The sequence below is a fragment of the Oncorhynchus mykiss genome, chromosome 20 (genome assembly GCF_013265735.2).
Source record: "Oncorhynchus mykiss isolate Arlee chromosome 20, USDA_OmykA_1.1, whole genome shotgun sequence".
In the NCBI taxonomy this organism is placed as follows: Eukaryota; Metazoa; Chordata; class Actinopteri; order Salmoniformes; family Salmonidae; genus Oncorhynchus; species Oncorhynchus mykiss.
In genome coordinates, this window is record NC_048584.1 from 4539474 (window position 1) to 4549473 (window position 10000).

The 10000-nt window shown below is 44.2% G+C and overlaps 28 non-coding genes across 28 annotated transcripts in view; all 28 read right to left on the reverse strand.

Annotated features, from left to right (window-relative positions):
* The window catches only part of LOC118942488, a 119-nt gene extending 33 nt beyond the window's left edge, over positions 1–86 (reverse strand). The window contains exon 1 of the ribosomal RNA XR_005038423.1: positions 1–86. This exon is cut by the window's left edge and continues 33 nt beyond it. This is a non-coding gene — a ribosomal RNA (5S ribosomal RNA).
* Positions 87–333: 247 nt separating this feature from the next.
* Positions 334–452, reverse strand: LOC118942489. The gene has a single exon (XR_005038424.1). It is a non-coding gene; the product is annotated as a 5S ribosomal RNA (ribosomal RNA).
* Positions 453–712: 260 nt separating this feature from the next.
* LOC118942490 lies at positions 713–831 on the reverse strand. The gene has a single exon (XR_005038425.1). It is a non-coding gene; the product is annotated as a 5S ribosomal RNA (ribosomal RNA).
* A 247-nt stretch (positions 832–1078) lies between these two features.
* Positions 1079–1197, reverse strand: LOC118942491. Its single transcript, XR_005038426.1, has one exon. It is a non-coding gene; the product is annotated as a 5S ribosomal RNA (ribosomal RNA).
* Positions 1198–1444: 247 nt separating this feature from the next.
* On the reverse strand, positions 1445–1563 carry LOC118942492. Its single transcript, XR_005038427.1, has one exon. It is a non-coding gene; the product is annotated as a 5S ribosomal RNA (ribosomal RNA).
* Positions 1564–1810: 247 nt separating this feature from the next.
* LOC118942084 lies at positions 1811–1929 on the reverse strand. The gene has a single exon (XR_005038033.1). It is a non-coding gene; the product is annotated as a 5S ribosomal RNA (ribosomal RNA).
* Positions 1930–2176: 247 nt separating this feature from the next.
* LOC118942085 lies at positions 2177–2295 on the reverse strand. Its single transcript, XR_005038034.1, has one exon. It is a non-coding gene; the product is annotated as a 5S ribosomal RNA (ribosomal RNA).
* A 260-nt stretch (positions 2296–2555) lies between these two features.
* LOC118942086 lies at positions 2556–2674 on the reverse strand. The gene has a single exon (XR_005038035.1). It is a non-coding gene; the product is annotated as a 5S ribosomal RNA (ribosomal RNA).
* Positions 2675–2921: 247 nt separating this feature from the next.
* On the reverse strand, positions 2922–3040 carry LOC118942087. Its single transcript, XR_005038036.1, has one exon. It is a non-coding gene; the product is annotated as a 5S ribosomal RNA (ribosomal RNA).
* A 247-nt stretch (positions 3041–3287) lies between these two features.
* On the reverse strand, positions 3288–3406 carry LOC118942088. Its single transcript, XR_005038037.1, has one exon. It is a non-coding gene; the product is annotated as a 5S ribosomal RNA (ribosomal RNA).
* A 247-nt stretch (positions 3407–3653) lies between these two features.
* LOC118942090 lies at positions 3654–3772 on the reverse strand. Its single transcript, XR_005038039.1, has one exon. It is a non-coding gene; the product is annotated as a 5S ribosomal RNA (ribosomal RNA).
* Positions 3773–4019: 247 nt separating this feature from the next.
* LOC118942091 lies at positions 4020–4138 on the reverse strand. Its single transcript, XR_005038040.1, has one exon. It is a non-coding gene; the product is annotated as a 5S ribosomal RNA (ribosomal RNA).
* A 248-nt stretch (positions 4139–4386) lies between these two features.
* On the reverse strand, positions 4387–4505 carry LOC118942092. The gene has a single exon (XR_005038041.1). It is a non-coding gene; the product is annotated as a 5S ribosomal RNA (ribosomal RNA).
* Positions 4506–4765: 260 nt separating this feature from the next.
* LOC118942093 lies at positions 4766–4884 on the reverse strand. The gene has a single exon (XR_005038042.1). It is a non-coding gene; the product is annotated as a 5S ribosomal RNA (ribosomal RNA).
* A 247-nt stretch (positions 4885–5131) lies between these two features.
* On the reverse strand, positions 5132–5250 carry LOC118942094. Its single transcript, XR_005038043.1, has one exon. It is a non-coding gene; the product is annotated as a 5S ribosomal RNA (ribosomal RNA).
* A 247-nt stretch (positions 5251–5497) lies between these two features.
* On the reverse strand, positions 5498–5616 carry LOC118942095. The gene has a single exon (XR_005038044.1). It is a non-coding gene; the product is annotated as a 5S ribosomal RNA (ribosomal RNA).
* Positions 5617–5863: 247 nt separating this feature from the next.
* Positions 5864–5982, reverse strand: LOC118942096. The gene has a single exon (XR_005038045.1). It is a non-coding gene; the product is annotated as a 5S ribosomal RNA (ribosomal RNA).
* A 247-nt stretch (positions 5983–6229) lies between these two features.
* LOC118942097 lies at positions 6230–6348 on the reverse strand. Its single transcript, XR_005038046.1, has one exon. It is a non-coding gene; the product is annotated as a 5S ribosomal RNA (ribosomal RNA).
* A 247-nt stretch (positions 6349–6595) lies between these two features.
* On the reverse strand, positions 6596–6714 carry LOC118942098. Its single transcript, XR_005038047.1, has one exon. It is a non-coding gene; the product is annotated as a 5S ribosomal RNA (ribosomal RNA).
* A 260-nt stretch (positions 6715–6974) lies between these two features.
* Positions 6975–7093, reverse strand: LOC118942099. Its single transcript, XR_005038048.1, has one exon. It is a non-coding gene; the product is annotated as a 5S ribosomal RNA (ribosomal RNA).
* A 247-nt stretch (positions 7094–7340) lies between these two features.
* Positions 7341–7459, reverse strand: LOC118942101. Its single transcript, XR_005038050.1, has one exon. It is a non-coding gene; the product is annotated as a 5S ribosomal RNA (ribosomal RNA).
* Positions 7460–7706: 247 nt separating this feature from the next.
* On the reverse strand, positions 7707–7825 carry LOC118942102. Its single transcript, XR_005038051.1, has one exon. It is a non-coding gene; the product is annotated as a 5S ribosomal RNA (ribosomal RNA).
* Positions 7826–8072: 247 nt separating this feature from the next.
* LOC118942103 lies at positions 8073–8191 on the reverse strand. Its single transcript, XR_005038052.1, has one exon. It is a non-coding gene; the product is annotated as a 5S ribosomal RNA (ribosomal RNA).
* A 247-nt stretch (positions 8192–8438) lies between these two features.
* On the reverse strand, positions 8439–8557 carry LOC118942104. The gene has a single exon (XR_005038053.1). It is a non-coding gene; the product is annotated as a 5S ribosomal RNA (ribosomal RNA).
* A 247-nt stretch (positions 8558–8804) lies between these two features.
* LOC118942105 lies at positions 8805–8923 on the reverse strand. The gene has a single exon (XR_005038054.1). It is a non-coding gene; the product is annotated as a 5S ribosomal RNA (ribosomal RNA).
* A 260-nt stretch (positions 8924–9183) lies between these two features.
* Positions 9184–9302, reverse strand: LOC118942106. The gene has a single exon (XR_005038055.1). It is a non-coding gene; the product is annotated as a 5S ribosomal RNA (ribosomal RNA).
* A 260-nt stretch (positions 9303–9562) lies between these two features.
* Positions 9563–9681, reverse strand: LOC118942107. Its single transcript, XR_005038056.1, has one exon. It is a non-coding gene; the product is annotated as a 5S ribosomal RNA (ribosomal RNA).
* A 247-nt stretch (positions 9682–9928) lies between these two features.
* Positions 9929–10000, reverse strand: part of LOC118942108 — a 119-nt gene continuing 47 nt past the window's right edge. The window contains exon 1 of the ribosomal RNA XR_005038057.1: positions 9929–10000. This exon is cut by the window's right edge and continues 47 nt beyond it. This is a non-coding gene — a ribosomal RNA (5S ribosomal RNA).

Genomic DNA, 10000 nt, shown 5'->3' on the forward strand with positions numbered 1-10000 from the left:
CCATCCAAGTACTAACCAGGCCCGACCCTGCTTAGCTTCCGAGATCAGACGAGATCAGGCGTACTCAGGCCGGTGTGGCCGTAAGCGAGAAACAATCTCTTGCTGCACTATGTAAAGTCAAAGTGAGCCTGATTAACAGCTGTTGCATTTTCACCATTTAGATAAGCATCTTTGTGTCACTCAAAAAGTGGAAGAAATTGCATATACTGTAGCACAGATTGTTGGATGAAATACAAACTAACCTTGCTTACTTATTTCAAAGCGAGGGCACATATTTCAACCTTGTGGGAAAAAACGGACAAAGAGTTGAAATTCCACAAGGCAGTGACAAAAAGCTTACAGCACCTGGTATTCCCAGGCGGTCTCCCATCCAAGTACTAACCAGGCCCGACCCTGCTTAGCTTCCGAGATCAGACGAGATCAGGCGTACTCAGGCCGGTGTGGCCGTAAGCGAGAAACAATCTCTTGCTGCACTATGTAAAGTCAAAGTGAGCCTGATTAACAGCTGTTGCATTTTCACCATTTAGATAAGCATCTTTGTGTCACTCAAAAAGTGGAAGAAATTGCATATACTGTAGCCATAATTTGTAGCACAGATTGTTGGATGAAATACAAACTAACCTTGCTTACTTATTTCAAAGCGAGGGCACATATTTCAACCTTGTGGGAAAAAACGGACAAAGAGTTGAAATTCCACAAGGCAGTGACAAAAAGCTTACAGCACCTGGTATTCCCAGGCGGTCTCCCATCCAAGTACTAACCAGGCCCGACCCTGCTTAGCTTCCGAGATCAGACGAGATCAGGCGTACTCAGGCCGGTGTGGCCGTAAGCGAGAAACAATCTCTTGCTGCACTATGTAAAGTCAAAGTGAGCCTGATTAACAGCTGTTGCATTTTCACCATTTAGATAAGCATCTTTGTGTCACTCAAAAAGTGGAAGAAATTGCATATACTGTAGCACAGATTGTTGGATGAAATACAAACTAACCTTGCTTACTTATTTCAAAGCGAGGGCACATATTTCAACCTTGTGGGAAAAAACGGACAAAGAGTTGAAATTCCACAAGGCAGTGACAAAAAGCTTACAGCACCTGGTATTCCCAGGCGGTCTCCCATCCAAGTACTAACCAGGCCCGACCCTGCTTAGCTTCCGAGATCAGACGAGATCAGGCGTACTCAGGCCGGTGTGGCCGTAAGCGAGAAACAATCTCTTGCTGCACTATGTAAAGTCAAAGTGAGCCTGATTAACAGCTGTTGCATTTTCACCATTTAGATAAGCATCTTTGTGTCACTCAAAAAGTGGAAGAAATTGCATATACTGTAGCACAGATTGTTGGATGAAATACAAACTAACCTTGCTTACTTATTTCAAAGCGAGGGCACATATTTCAACCTTGTGGGAAAAAACGGACAAAGAGTTGAAATTCCACAAGGCAGTGACAAAAAGCTTACAGCACCTGGTATTCCCAGGCGGTCTCCCATCCAAGTACTAACCAGGCCCGACCCTGCTTAGCTTCCGAGATCAGACGAGATCAGGCGTACTCAGGCCGGTGTGGCCGTAAGCGAGAAACAATCTCTTGCTGCACTATGTAAAGTCAAAGTGAGCCTGATTAACAGCTGTTGCATTTTCACCATTTAGATAAGCATCTTTGTGTCACTCAAAAAGTGGAAGAAATTGCATATACTGTAGCACAGATTGTTGGATGAAATACAAACTAACCTTGCTTACTTATTTCAAAGCGAGGGCACATATTTCAACCTTGTGGGAAAAAACGGACAAAGAGTTGAAATTCCACAAGGCAGTGACAAAAAGCTTACAGCACCTGGTATTCCCAGGCGGTCTCCCATCCAAGTACTAACCAGGCCCGACCCTGCTTAGCTTCCGAGATCAGACGAGATCAGGCGTACTCAGGCCGGTGTGGCCGTAAGCGAGAAACAATCTCTTGCTGCACTATGTAAAGTCAAAGTGAGCCTGATTAACAGCTGTTGCATTTTCACCATTTAGATAAGCATCTTTGTGTCACTCAAAAAGTGGAAGAAATTGCATATACTGTAGCACAGATTGTTGGATGAAATACAAACTAACCTTGCTTACTTATTTCAAAGCGAGGGCACATATTTCAACCTTGTGGGAAAAAACGGACAAAGAGTTGAAATTCCACAAGGCAGTGACAAAAAGCTTACAGCACCTGGTATTCCCAGGCGGTCTCCCATCCAAGTACTAACCAGGCCCGACCCTGCTTAGCTTCCGAGATCAGACGAGATCAGGCGTACTCAGGCCGGTGTGGCCGTAAGCGAGAAACAATCTCTTGCTGCACTATGTAAAGTCAAAGTGAGCCTGATTAACAGCTGTTGCATTTTCACCATTTAGATAAGCATCTTTGTGTCACTCAAAAAGTGGAAGAAATTGCATATACTGTAGCCATAATTTGTAGCACAGATTGTTGGATGAAATACAAACTAACCTTGCTTACTTATTTCAAAGCGAGGGCACATATTTCAACCTTGTGGGAAAAAACGGACAAAGAGTTGAAATTCCACAAGGCAGTGACAAAAAGCTTACAGCACCTGGTATTCCCAGGCGGTCTCCCATCCAAGTACTAACCAGGCCCGACCCTGCTTAGCTTCCGAGATCAGACGAGATCAGGCGTACTCAGGCCGGTGTGGCCGTAAGCGAGAAACAATCTCTTGCTGCACTATGTAAAGTCAAAGTGAGCCTGATTAACAGCTGTTGCATTTTCACCATTTAGATAAGCATCTTTGTGTCACTCAAAAAGTGGAAGAAATTGCATATACTGTAGCACAGATTGTTGGATGAAATACAAACTAACCTTGCTTACTTATTTCAAAGCGAGGGCACATATTTCAACCTTGTGGGAAAAAACGGACAAAGAGTTGAAATTCCACAAGGCAGTGACAAAAAGCTTACAGCACCTGGTATTCCCAGGCGGTCTCCCATCCAAGTACTAACCAGGCCCGACCCTGCTTAGCTTCCGAGATCAGACGAGATCAGGCGTACTCAGGCCGGTGTGGCCGTAAGCGAGAAACAATCTCTTGCTGCACTATGTAAAGTCAAAGTGAGCCTGATTAACAGCTGTTGCATTTTCACCATTTAGATAAGCATCTTTGTGTCACTCAAAAAGTGGAAGAAATTGCATATACTGTAGCACAGATTGTTGGATGAAATACAAACTAACCTTGCTTACTTATTTCAAAGCGAGGGCACATATTTCAACCTTGTGGGAAAAAACGGACAAAGAGTTGAAATTCCACAAGGCAGTGACAAAAAGCTTACAGCACCTGGTATTCCCAGGCGGTCTCCCATCCAAGTACTAACCAGGCCCGACCCTGCTTAGCTTCCGAGATCAGACGAGATCAGGCGTACTCAGGCCGGTGTGGCCGTAAGCGAGAAACAATCTCTTGCTGCACTATGTAAAGTCAAAGTGAGCCTGATTAACAGCTGTTGCATTTTCACCATTTAGATAAGCATCTTTGTGTCACTCAAAAAGTGGAAGAAATTGCATATACTGTAGCACAGATTGTTGGATGAAATACAAACTAACCTTGCTTACTTATTTCAAAGCGAGGGCACATATTTCAACCTTGTGGGAAAAAACGGACAAAGAGTTGAAATTCCACAAGGCAGTGACAAAAAGCTTACAGCACCTGGTATTCCCAGGCGGTCTCCCATCCAAGTACTAACCAGGCCCGACCCTGCTTAGCTTCCGAGATCAGACGAGATCAGGCGTACTCAGGCCGGTGTGGCCGTAAGCGAGAAACAATCTCTTGCTGCACTATGTAAAGTCAAAGTGAGCCTGATTAACAGCTGTTGCATTTTCACCATTTAGATAAGCATCTTTGTGTCACTCAAAAAGTGGAAGAAATTGCATATACTGTAGCACAGATTGTTGGATGAAATACAAACTAACCTTGCTTACTTATTTCAAAGCGAGGGCACATATTTCAACCTTGTGGGAAAAAACGGACAAAGAGTTGAAATTCCACAAGGCAGTGACAAAAAGCTTACAGCACCTGGTATTCCCAGGCGGTCTCCCATCCAAGTACTAACCAGGCCCGACCCTGCTTAGCTTCCGAGATCAGACGAGATCAGGCGTACTCAGGCCGGTGTGGCCGTAAGCGAGAAACAATCTCTTGCTGCACTATGTAAAGTCAAAGTGAGCCTGATTAACAGCTGTTGCATTTTCACCATTTAGATAAGCATCTTTGTGTCACTCAAAAAGTGGAAGAAATTGCATATACTGTAGCACAGATTGTTGGATGAAATACAAACTAACCTTGCTTACTTATTTCAAAGCGAGGGCACATATTTCAACCTTGTGGGAAAAAAACGGACAAAGAGTTGAAATTCCACAAGGCAGTGACAAAAAGCTTACAGCACCTGGTATTCCCAGGCGGTCTCCCATCCAAGTACTAACCAGGCCCGACCCTGCTTAGCTTCCGAGATCAGACGAGATCAGGCGTACTCAGGCCGGTGTGGCCGTAAGCGAGAAACAATCTCTTGCTGCACTATGTAAAGTCAAAGTGAGCCTGATTAACAGCTGTTGCATTTTCACCATTTAGATAAGCATCTTTGTGTCACTCAAAAAGTGGAAGAAATTGCATATACTGTAGCCATAATTTGTAGCACAGATTGTTGGATGAAATACAAACTAACCTTGCTTACTTATTTCAAAGCGAGGGCACATATTTCAACCTTGTGGGAAAAAACGGACAAAGAGTTGAAATTCCACAAGGCAGTGACAAAAAGCTTACAGCACCTGGTATTCCCAGGCGGTCTCCCATCCAAGTACTAACCAGGCCCGACCCTGCTTAGCTTCCGAGATCAGACGAGATCAGGCGTACTCAGGCCGGTGTGGCCGTAAGCGAGAAACAATCTCTTGCTGCACTATGTAAAGTCAAAGTGAGCCTGATTAACAGCTGTTGCATTTTCACCATTTAGATAAGCATCTTTGTGTCACTCAAAAAGTGGAAGAAATTGCATATACTGTAGCACAGATTGTTGGATGAAATACAAACTAACCTTGCTTACTTATTTCAAAGCGAGGGCACATATTTCAACCTTGTGGGAAAAAACGGACAAAGAGTTGAAATTCCACAAGGCAGTGACAAAAAGCTTACAGCACCTGGTATTCCCAGGCGGTCTCCCATCCAAGTACTAACCAGGCCCGACCCTGCTTAGCTTCCGAGATCAGACGAGATCAGGCGTACTCAGGCCGGTGTGGCCGTAAGCGAGAAACAATCTCTTGCTGCACTATGTAAAGTCAAAGTGAGCCTGATTAACAGCTGTTGCATTTTCACCATTTAGATAAGCATCTTTGTGTCACTCAAAAAGTGGAAGAAATTGCATATACTGTAGCACAGATTGTTGGATGAAATACAAACTAACCTTGCTTACTTATTTCAAAGCGAGGGCACATATTTCAACCTTGTGGGAAAAAACGGACAAAGAGTTGAAATTCCACAAGGCAGTGACAAAAAGCTTACAGCACCTGGTATTCCCAGGCGGTCTCCCATCCAAGTACTAACCAGGCCCGACCCTGCTTAGCTTCCGAGATCAGACGAGATCAGGCGTACTCAGGCCGGTGTGGCCGTAAGCGAGAAACAATCTCTTGCTGCACTATGTAAAGTCAAAGTGAGCCTGATTAACAGCTGTTGCATTTTCACCATTTAGATAAGCATCTTTGTGTCACTCAAAAAGTGGAAGAAATTGCATATACTGTAGCACAGATTGTTGGATGAAATACAAACTAACCTTGCTTACTTATTTCAAAGCGAGGGCACATATTTCAACCTTGTGGGAAAAAACGGACAAAGAGTTGAAATTCCACAAGGCAGTGACAAAAAGCTTACAGCACCTGGTATTCCCAGGCGGTCTCCCATCCAAGTACTAACCAGGCCCGACCCTGCTTAGCTTCCGAGATCAGACGAGATCAGGCGTACTCAGGCCGGTGTGGCCGTAAGCGAGAAACAATCTCTTGCTGCACTATGTAAAGTCAAAGTGAGCCTGATTAACAGCTGTTGCATTTTCACCATTTAGATAAGCATCTTTGTGTCACTCAAAAAGTGGAAGAAATTGCATATACTGTAGCACAGATTGTTGGATGAAATACAAACTAACCTTGCTTACTTATTTCAAAGCGAGGGCACATATTTCAACCTTGTGGGAAAAAACGGACAAAGAGTTGAAATTCCACAAGGCAGTGACAAAAAGCTTACAGCACCTGGTATTCCCAGGCGGTCTCCCATCCAAGTACTAACCAGGCCCGACCCTGCTTAGCTTCCGAGATCAGACGAGATCAGGCGTACTCAGGCCGGTGTGGCCGTAAGCGAGAAACAATCTCTTGCTGCACTATGTAAAGTCAAAGTGAGCCTGATTAACAGCTGTTGCATTTTCACCATTTAGATAAGCATCTTTGTGTCACTCAAAAAGTGGAAGAAATTGCATATACTGTAGCACAGATTGTTGGATGAAATACAAACTAACCTTGCTTACTTATTTCAAAGCGAGGGCACATATTTCAACCTTGTGGGAAAAAACGGACAAAGAGTTGAAATTCCACAAGGCAGTGACAAAAAGCTTACAGCACCTGGTATTCCCAGGCGGTCTCCCATCCAAGTACTAACCAGGCCCGACCCTGCTTAGCTTCCGAGATCAGACGAGATCAGGCGTACTCAGGCCGGTGTGGCCGTAAGCGAGAAACAATCTCTTGCTGCACTATGTAAAGTCAAAGTGAGCCTGATTAACAGCTGTTGCATTTTCACCATTTAGATAAGCATCTTTGTGTCACTCAAAAAGTGGAAGAAATTGCATATACTGTAGCCATAATTTGTAGCACAGATTGTTGGATGAAATACAAACTAACCTTGCTTACTTATTTCAAAGCGAGGGCACATATTTCAACCTTGTGGGAAAAAACGGACAAAGAGTTGAAATTCCACAAGGCAGTGACAAAAAGCTTACAGCACCTGGTATTCCCAGGCGGTCTCCCATCCAAGTACTAACCAGGCCCGACCCTGCTTAGCTTCCGAGATCAGACGAGATCAGGCGTACTCAGGCCGGTGTGGCCGTAAGCGAGAAACAATCTCTTGCTGCACTATGTAAAGTCAAAGTGAGCCTGATTAACAGCTGTTGCATTTTCACCATTTAGATAAGCATCTTTGTGTCACTCAAAAAGTGGAAGAAATTGCATATACTGTAGCACAGATTGTTGGATGAAATACAAACTAACCTTGCTTACTTATTTCAAAGCGAGGGCACATATTTCAACCTTGTGGGAAAAAACGGACAAAGAGTTGAAATTCCACAAGGCAGTGACAAAAAGCTTACAGCACCTGGTATTCCCAGGCGGTCTCCCATCCAAGTACTAACCAGGCCCGACCCTGCTTAGCTTCCGAGATCAGACGAGATCAGGCGTACTCAGGCCGGTGTGGCCGTAAGCGAGAAACAATCTCTTGCTGCACTATGTAAAGTCAAAGTGAGCCTGATTAACAGCTGTTGCATTTTCACCATTTAGATAAGCATCTTTGTGTCACTCAAAAAGTGGAAGAAATTGCATATACTGTAGCACAGATTGTTGGATGAAATACAAACTAACCTTGCTTACTTATTTCAAAGCGAGGGCACATATTTCAACCTTGTGGGAAAAAACGGACAAAGAGTTGAAATTCCACAAGGCAGTGACAAAAAGCTTACAGCACCTGGTATTCCCAGGCGGTCTCCCATCCAAGTACTAACCAGGCCCGACCCTGCTTAGCTTCCGAGATCAGACGAGATCAGGCGTACTCAGGCCGGTGTGGCCGTAAGCGAGAAACAATCTCTTGCTGCACTATGTAAAGTCAAAGTGAGCCTGATTAACAGCTGTTGCATTTTCACCATTTAGATAAGCATCTTTGTGTCACTCAAAAAGTGGAAGAAATTGCATATACTGTAGCACAGATTGTTGGATGAAATACAAACTAACCTTGCTTACTTATTTCAAAGCGAGGGCACATATTTCAACCTTGTGGGAAAAAACGGACAAAGAGTTGAAATTCCACAAGGCAGTGACAAAAAGCTTACAGCACCTGGTATTCCCAGGCGGTCTCCCATCCAAGTACTAACCAGGCCCGACCCTGCTTAGCTTCCGAGATCAGACGAGATCAGGCGTACTCAGGCCGGTGTGGCCGTAAGCGAGAAACAATCTCTTGCTGCACTATGTAAAGTCAAAGTGAGCCTGATTAACAGCTGTTGCATTTTCACCATTTAGATAAGCATCTTTGTGTCACTCAAAAAGTGGAAGAAATTGCATATACTGTAGCACAGATTGTTGGATGAAATACAAACTAACCTTGCTTACTTATTTCAAAGCGAGGGCACATATTTCAACCTTGTGGGAAAAAACGGACAAAGAGTTGAAATTCCACAAGGCAGTGACAAAAAGCTTACAGCACCTGGTATTCCCAGGCGGTCTCCCATCCAAGTACTAACCAGGCCCGACCCTGCTTAGCTTCCGAGATCAGACGAGATCAGGCGTACTCAGGCCGGTGTGGCCGTAAGCGAGAAACAATCTCTTGCTGCACTATGTAAAGTCAAAGTGAGCCTGATTAACAGCTGTTGCATTTTCACCATTTAGATAAGCATCTTTGTGTCACTCAAAAAGTGGAAGAAATTGCATATACTGTAGCACAGATTGTTGGATGAAATACAAACTAACCTTGCTTACTTATTTCAAAGCGAGGGCACATATTTCAACCTTGTGGGAAAAAACGGACAAAGAGTTGAAATTCCACAAGGCAGTGACAAAAAGCTTACAGCACCTGGTATTCCCAGGCGGTCTCCCATCCAAGTACTAACCAGGCCCGACCCTGCTTAGCTTCCGAGATCAGACGAGATCAGGCGTACTCAGGCCGGTGTGGCCGTAAGCGAGAAACAATCTCTTGCTGCACTATGTAAAGTCAAAGTGAGCCTGATTAACAGCTGTTGCATTTTCACCATTTAGATAAGCATCTTTGTGTCACTCAAAAAGTGGAAGAAATTGCATATACTGTAGCCATAATTTGTAGCACAGATTGTTGGATGAAATACAAACTAACCTTGCTTACTTATTTCAAAGCGAGGGCACATATTTCAACCTTGTGGGAAAAAACGGACAAAGAGTTGAAATTCCACAAGGCAGTGACAAAAAGCTTACAGCACCTGGTATTCCCAGGCGGTCTCCCATCCAAGTACTAACCAGGCCCGACCCTGCTTAGCTTCCGAGATCAGACGAGATCAGGCGTACTCAGGCCGGTGTGGCCGTAAGCGAGAAACAATCTCTTGCTGCACTATGTAAAGTCAAAGTGAGCCTGATTAACAGCTGTTGCATTTTCACCATTTAGATAAGCATCTTTGTGTCACTCAAAAAGTGGAAGAAATTGCATATACTGTAGCCATAATTTGTAGCACAGATTGTTGGATGAAATACAAACTAACCTTGCTTACTTATTTCAAAGCGAGGGCACATATTTCAACCTTGTGGGAAAAAACGGACAAAGAGTTGAAATTCCACAAGGCAGTGACAAAAAGCTTACAGCACCTGGTATTCCCAGGCGGTCTCCCATCCAAGTACTAACCAGGCCCGACCCTGCTTAGCTTCCGAGATCAGACGAGATCAGGCGTACTCAGGCCGGTGTGGCCGTAAGCGAGAAACAATCTCTTGCTGCACTATGTAAAGTCAAAGTGAGCCTGATTAACAGCTGTTGCATTTTCACCATTTAGATAAGCATCTTTGTGTCACTCAAAAAGTGGAAGAAATTGCATATACTGTAGCACAGATTGTTGGATGAAATACAAACTAACCTTGCTTACTTATTTCAAAGCGAGGGCACATATTTCAACCTTGTGGGAAAAAACGGACAAAGAGTTGAAATTCCACAAGGCAGTGACAAAAAGCTTACAGCACCTGGTATTCCCAGGCGGTCTCCCATCCAAGTACTAACCAGGCCCGACCCTGCTTAGCTTC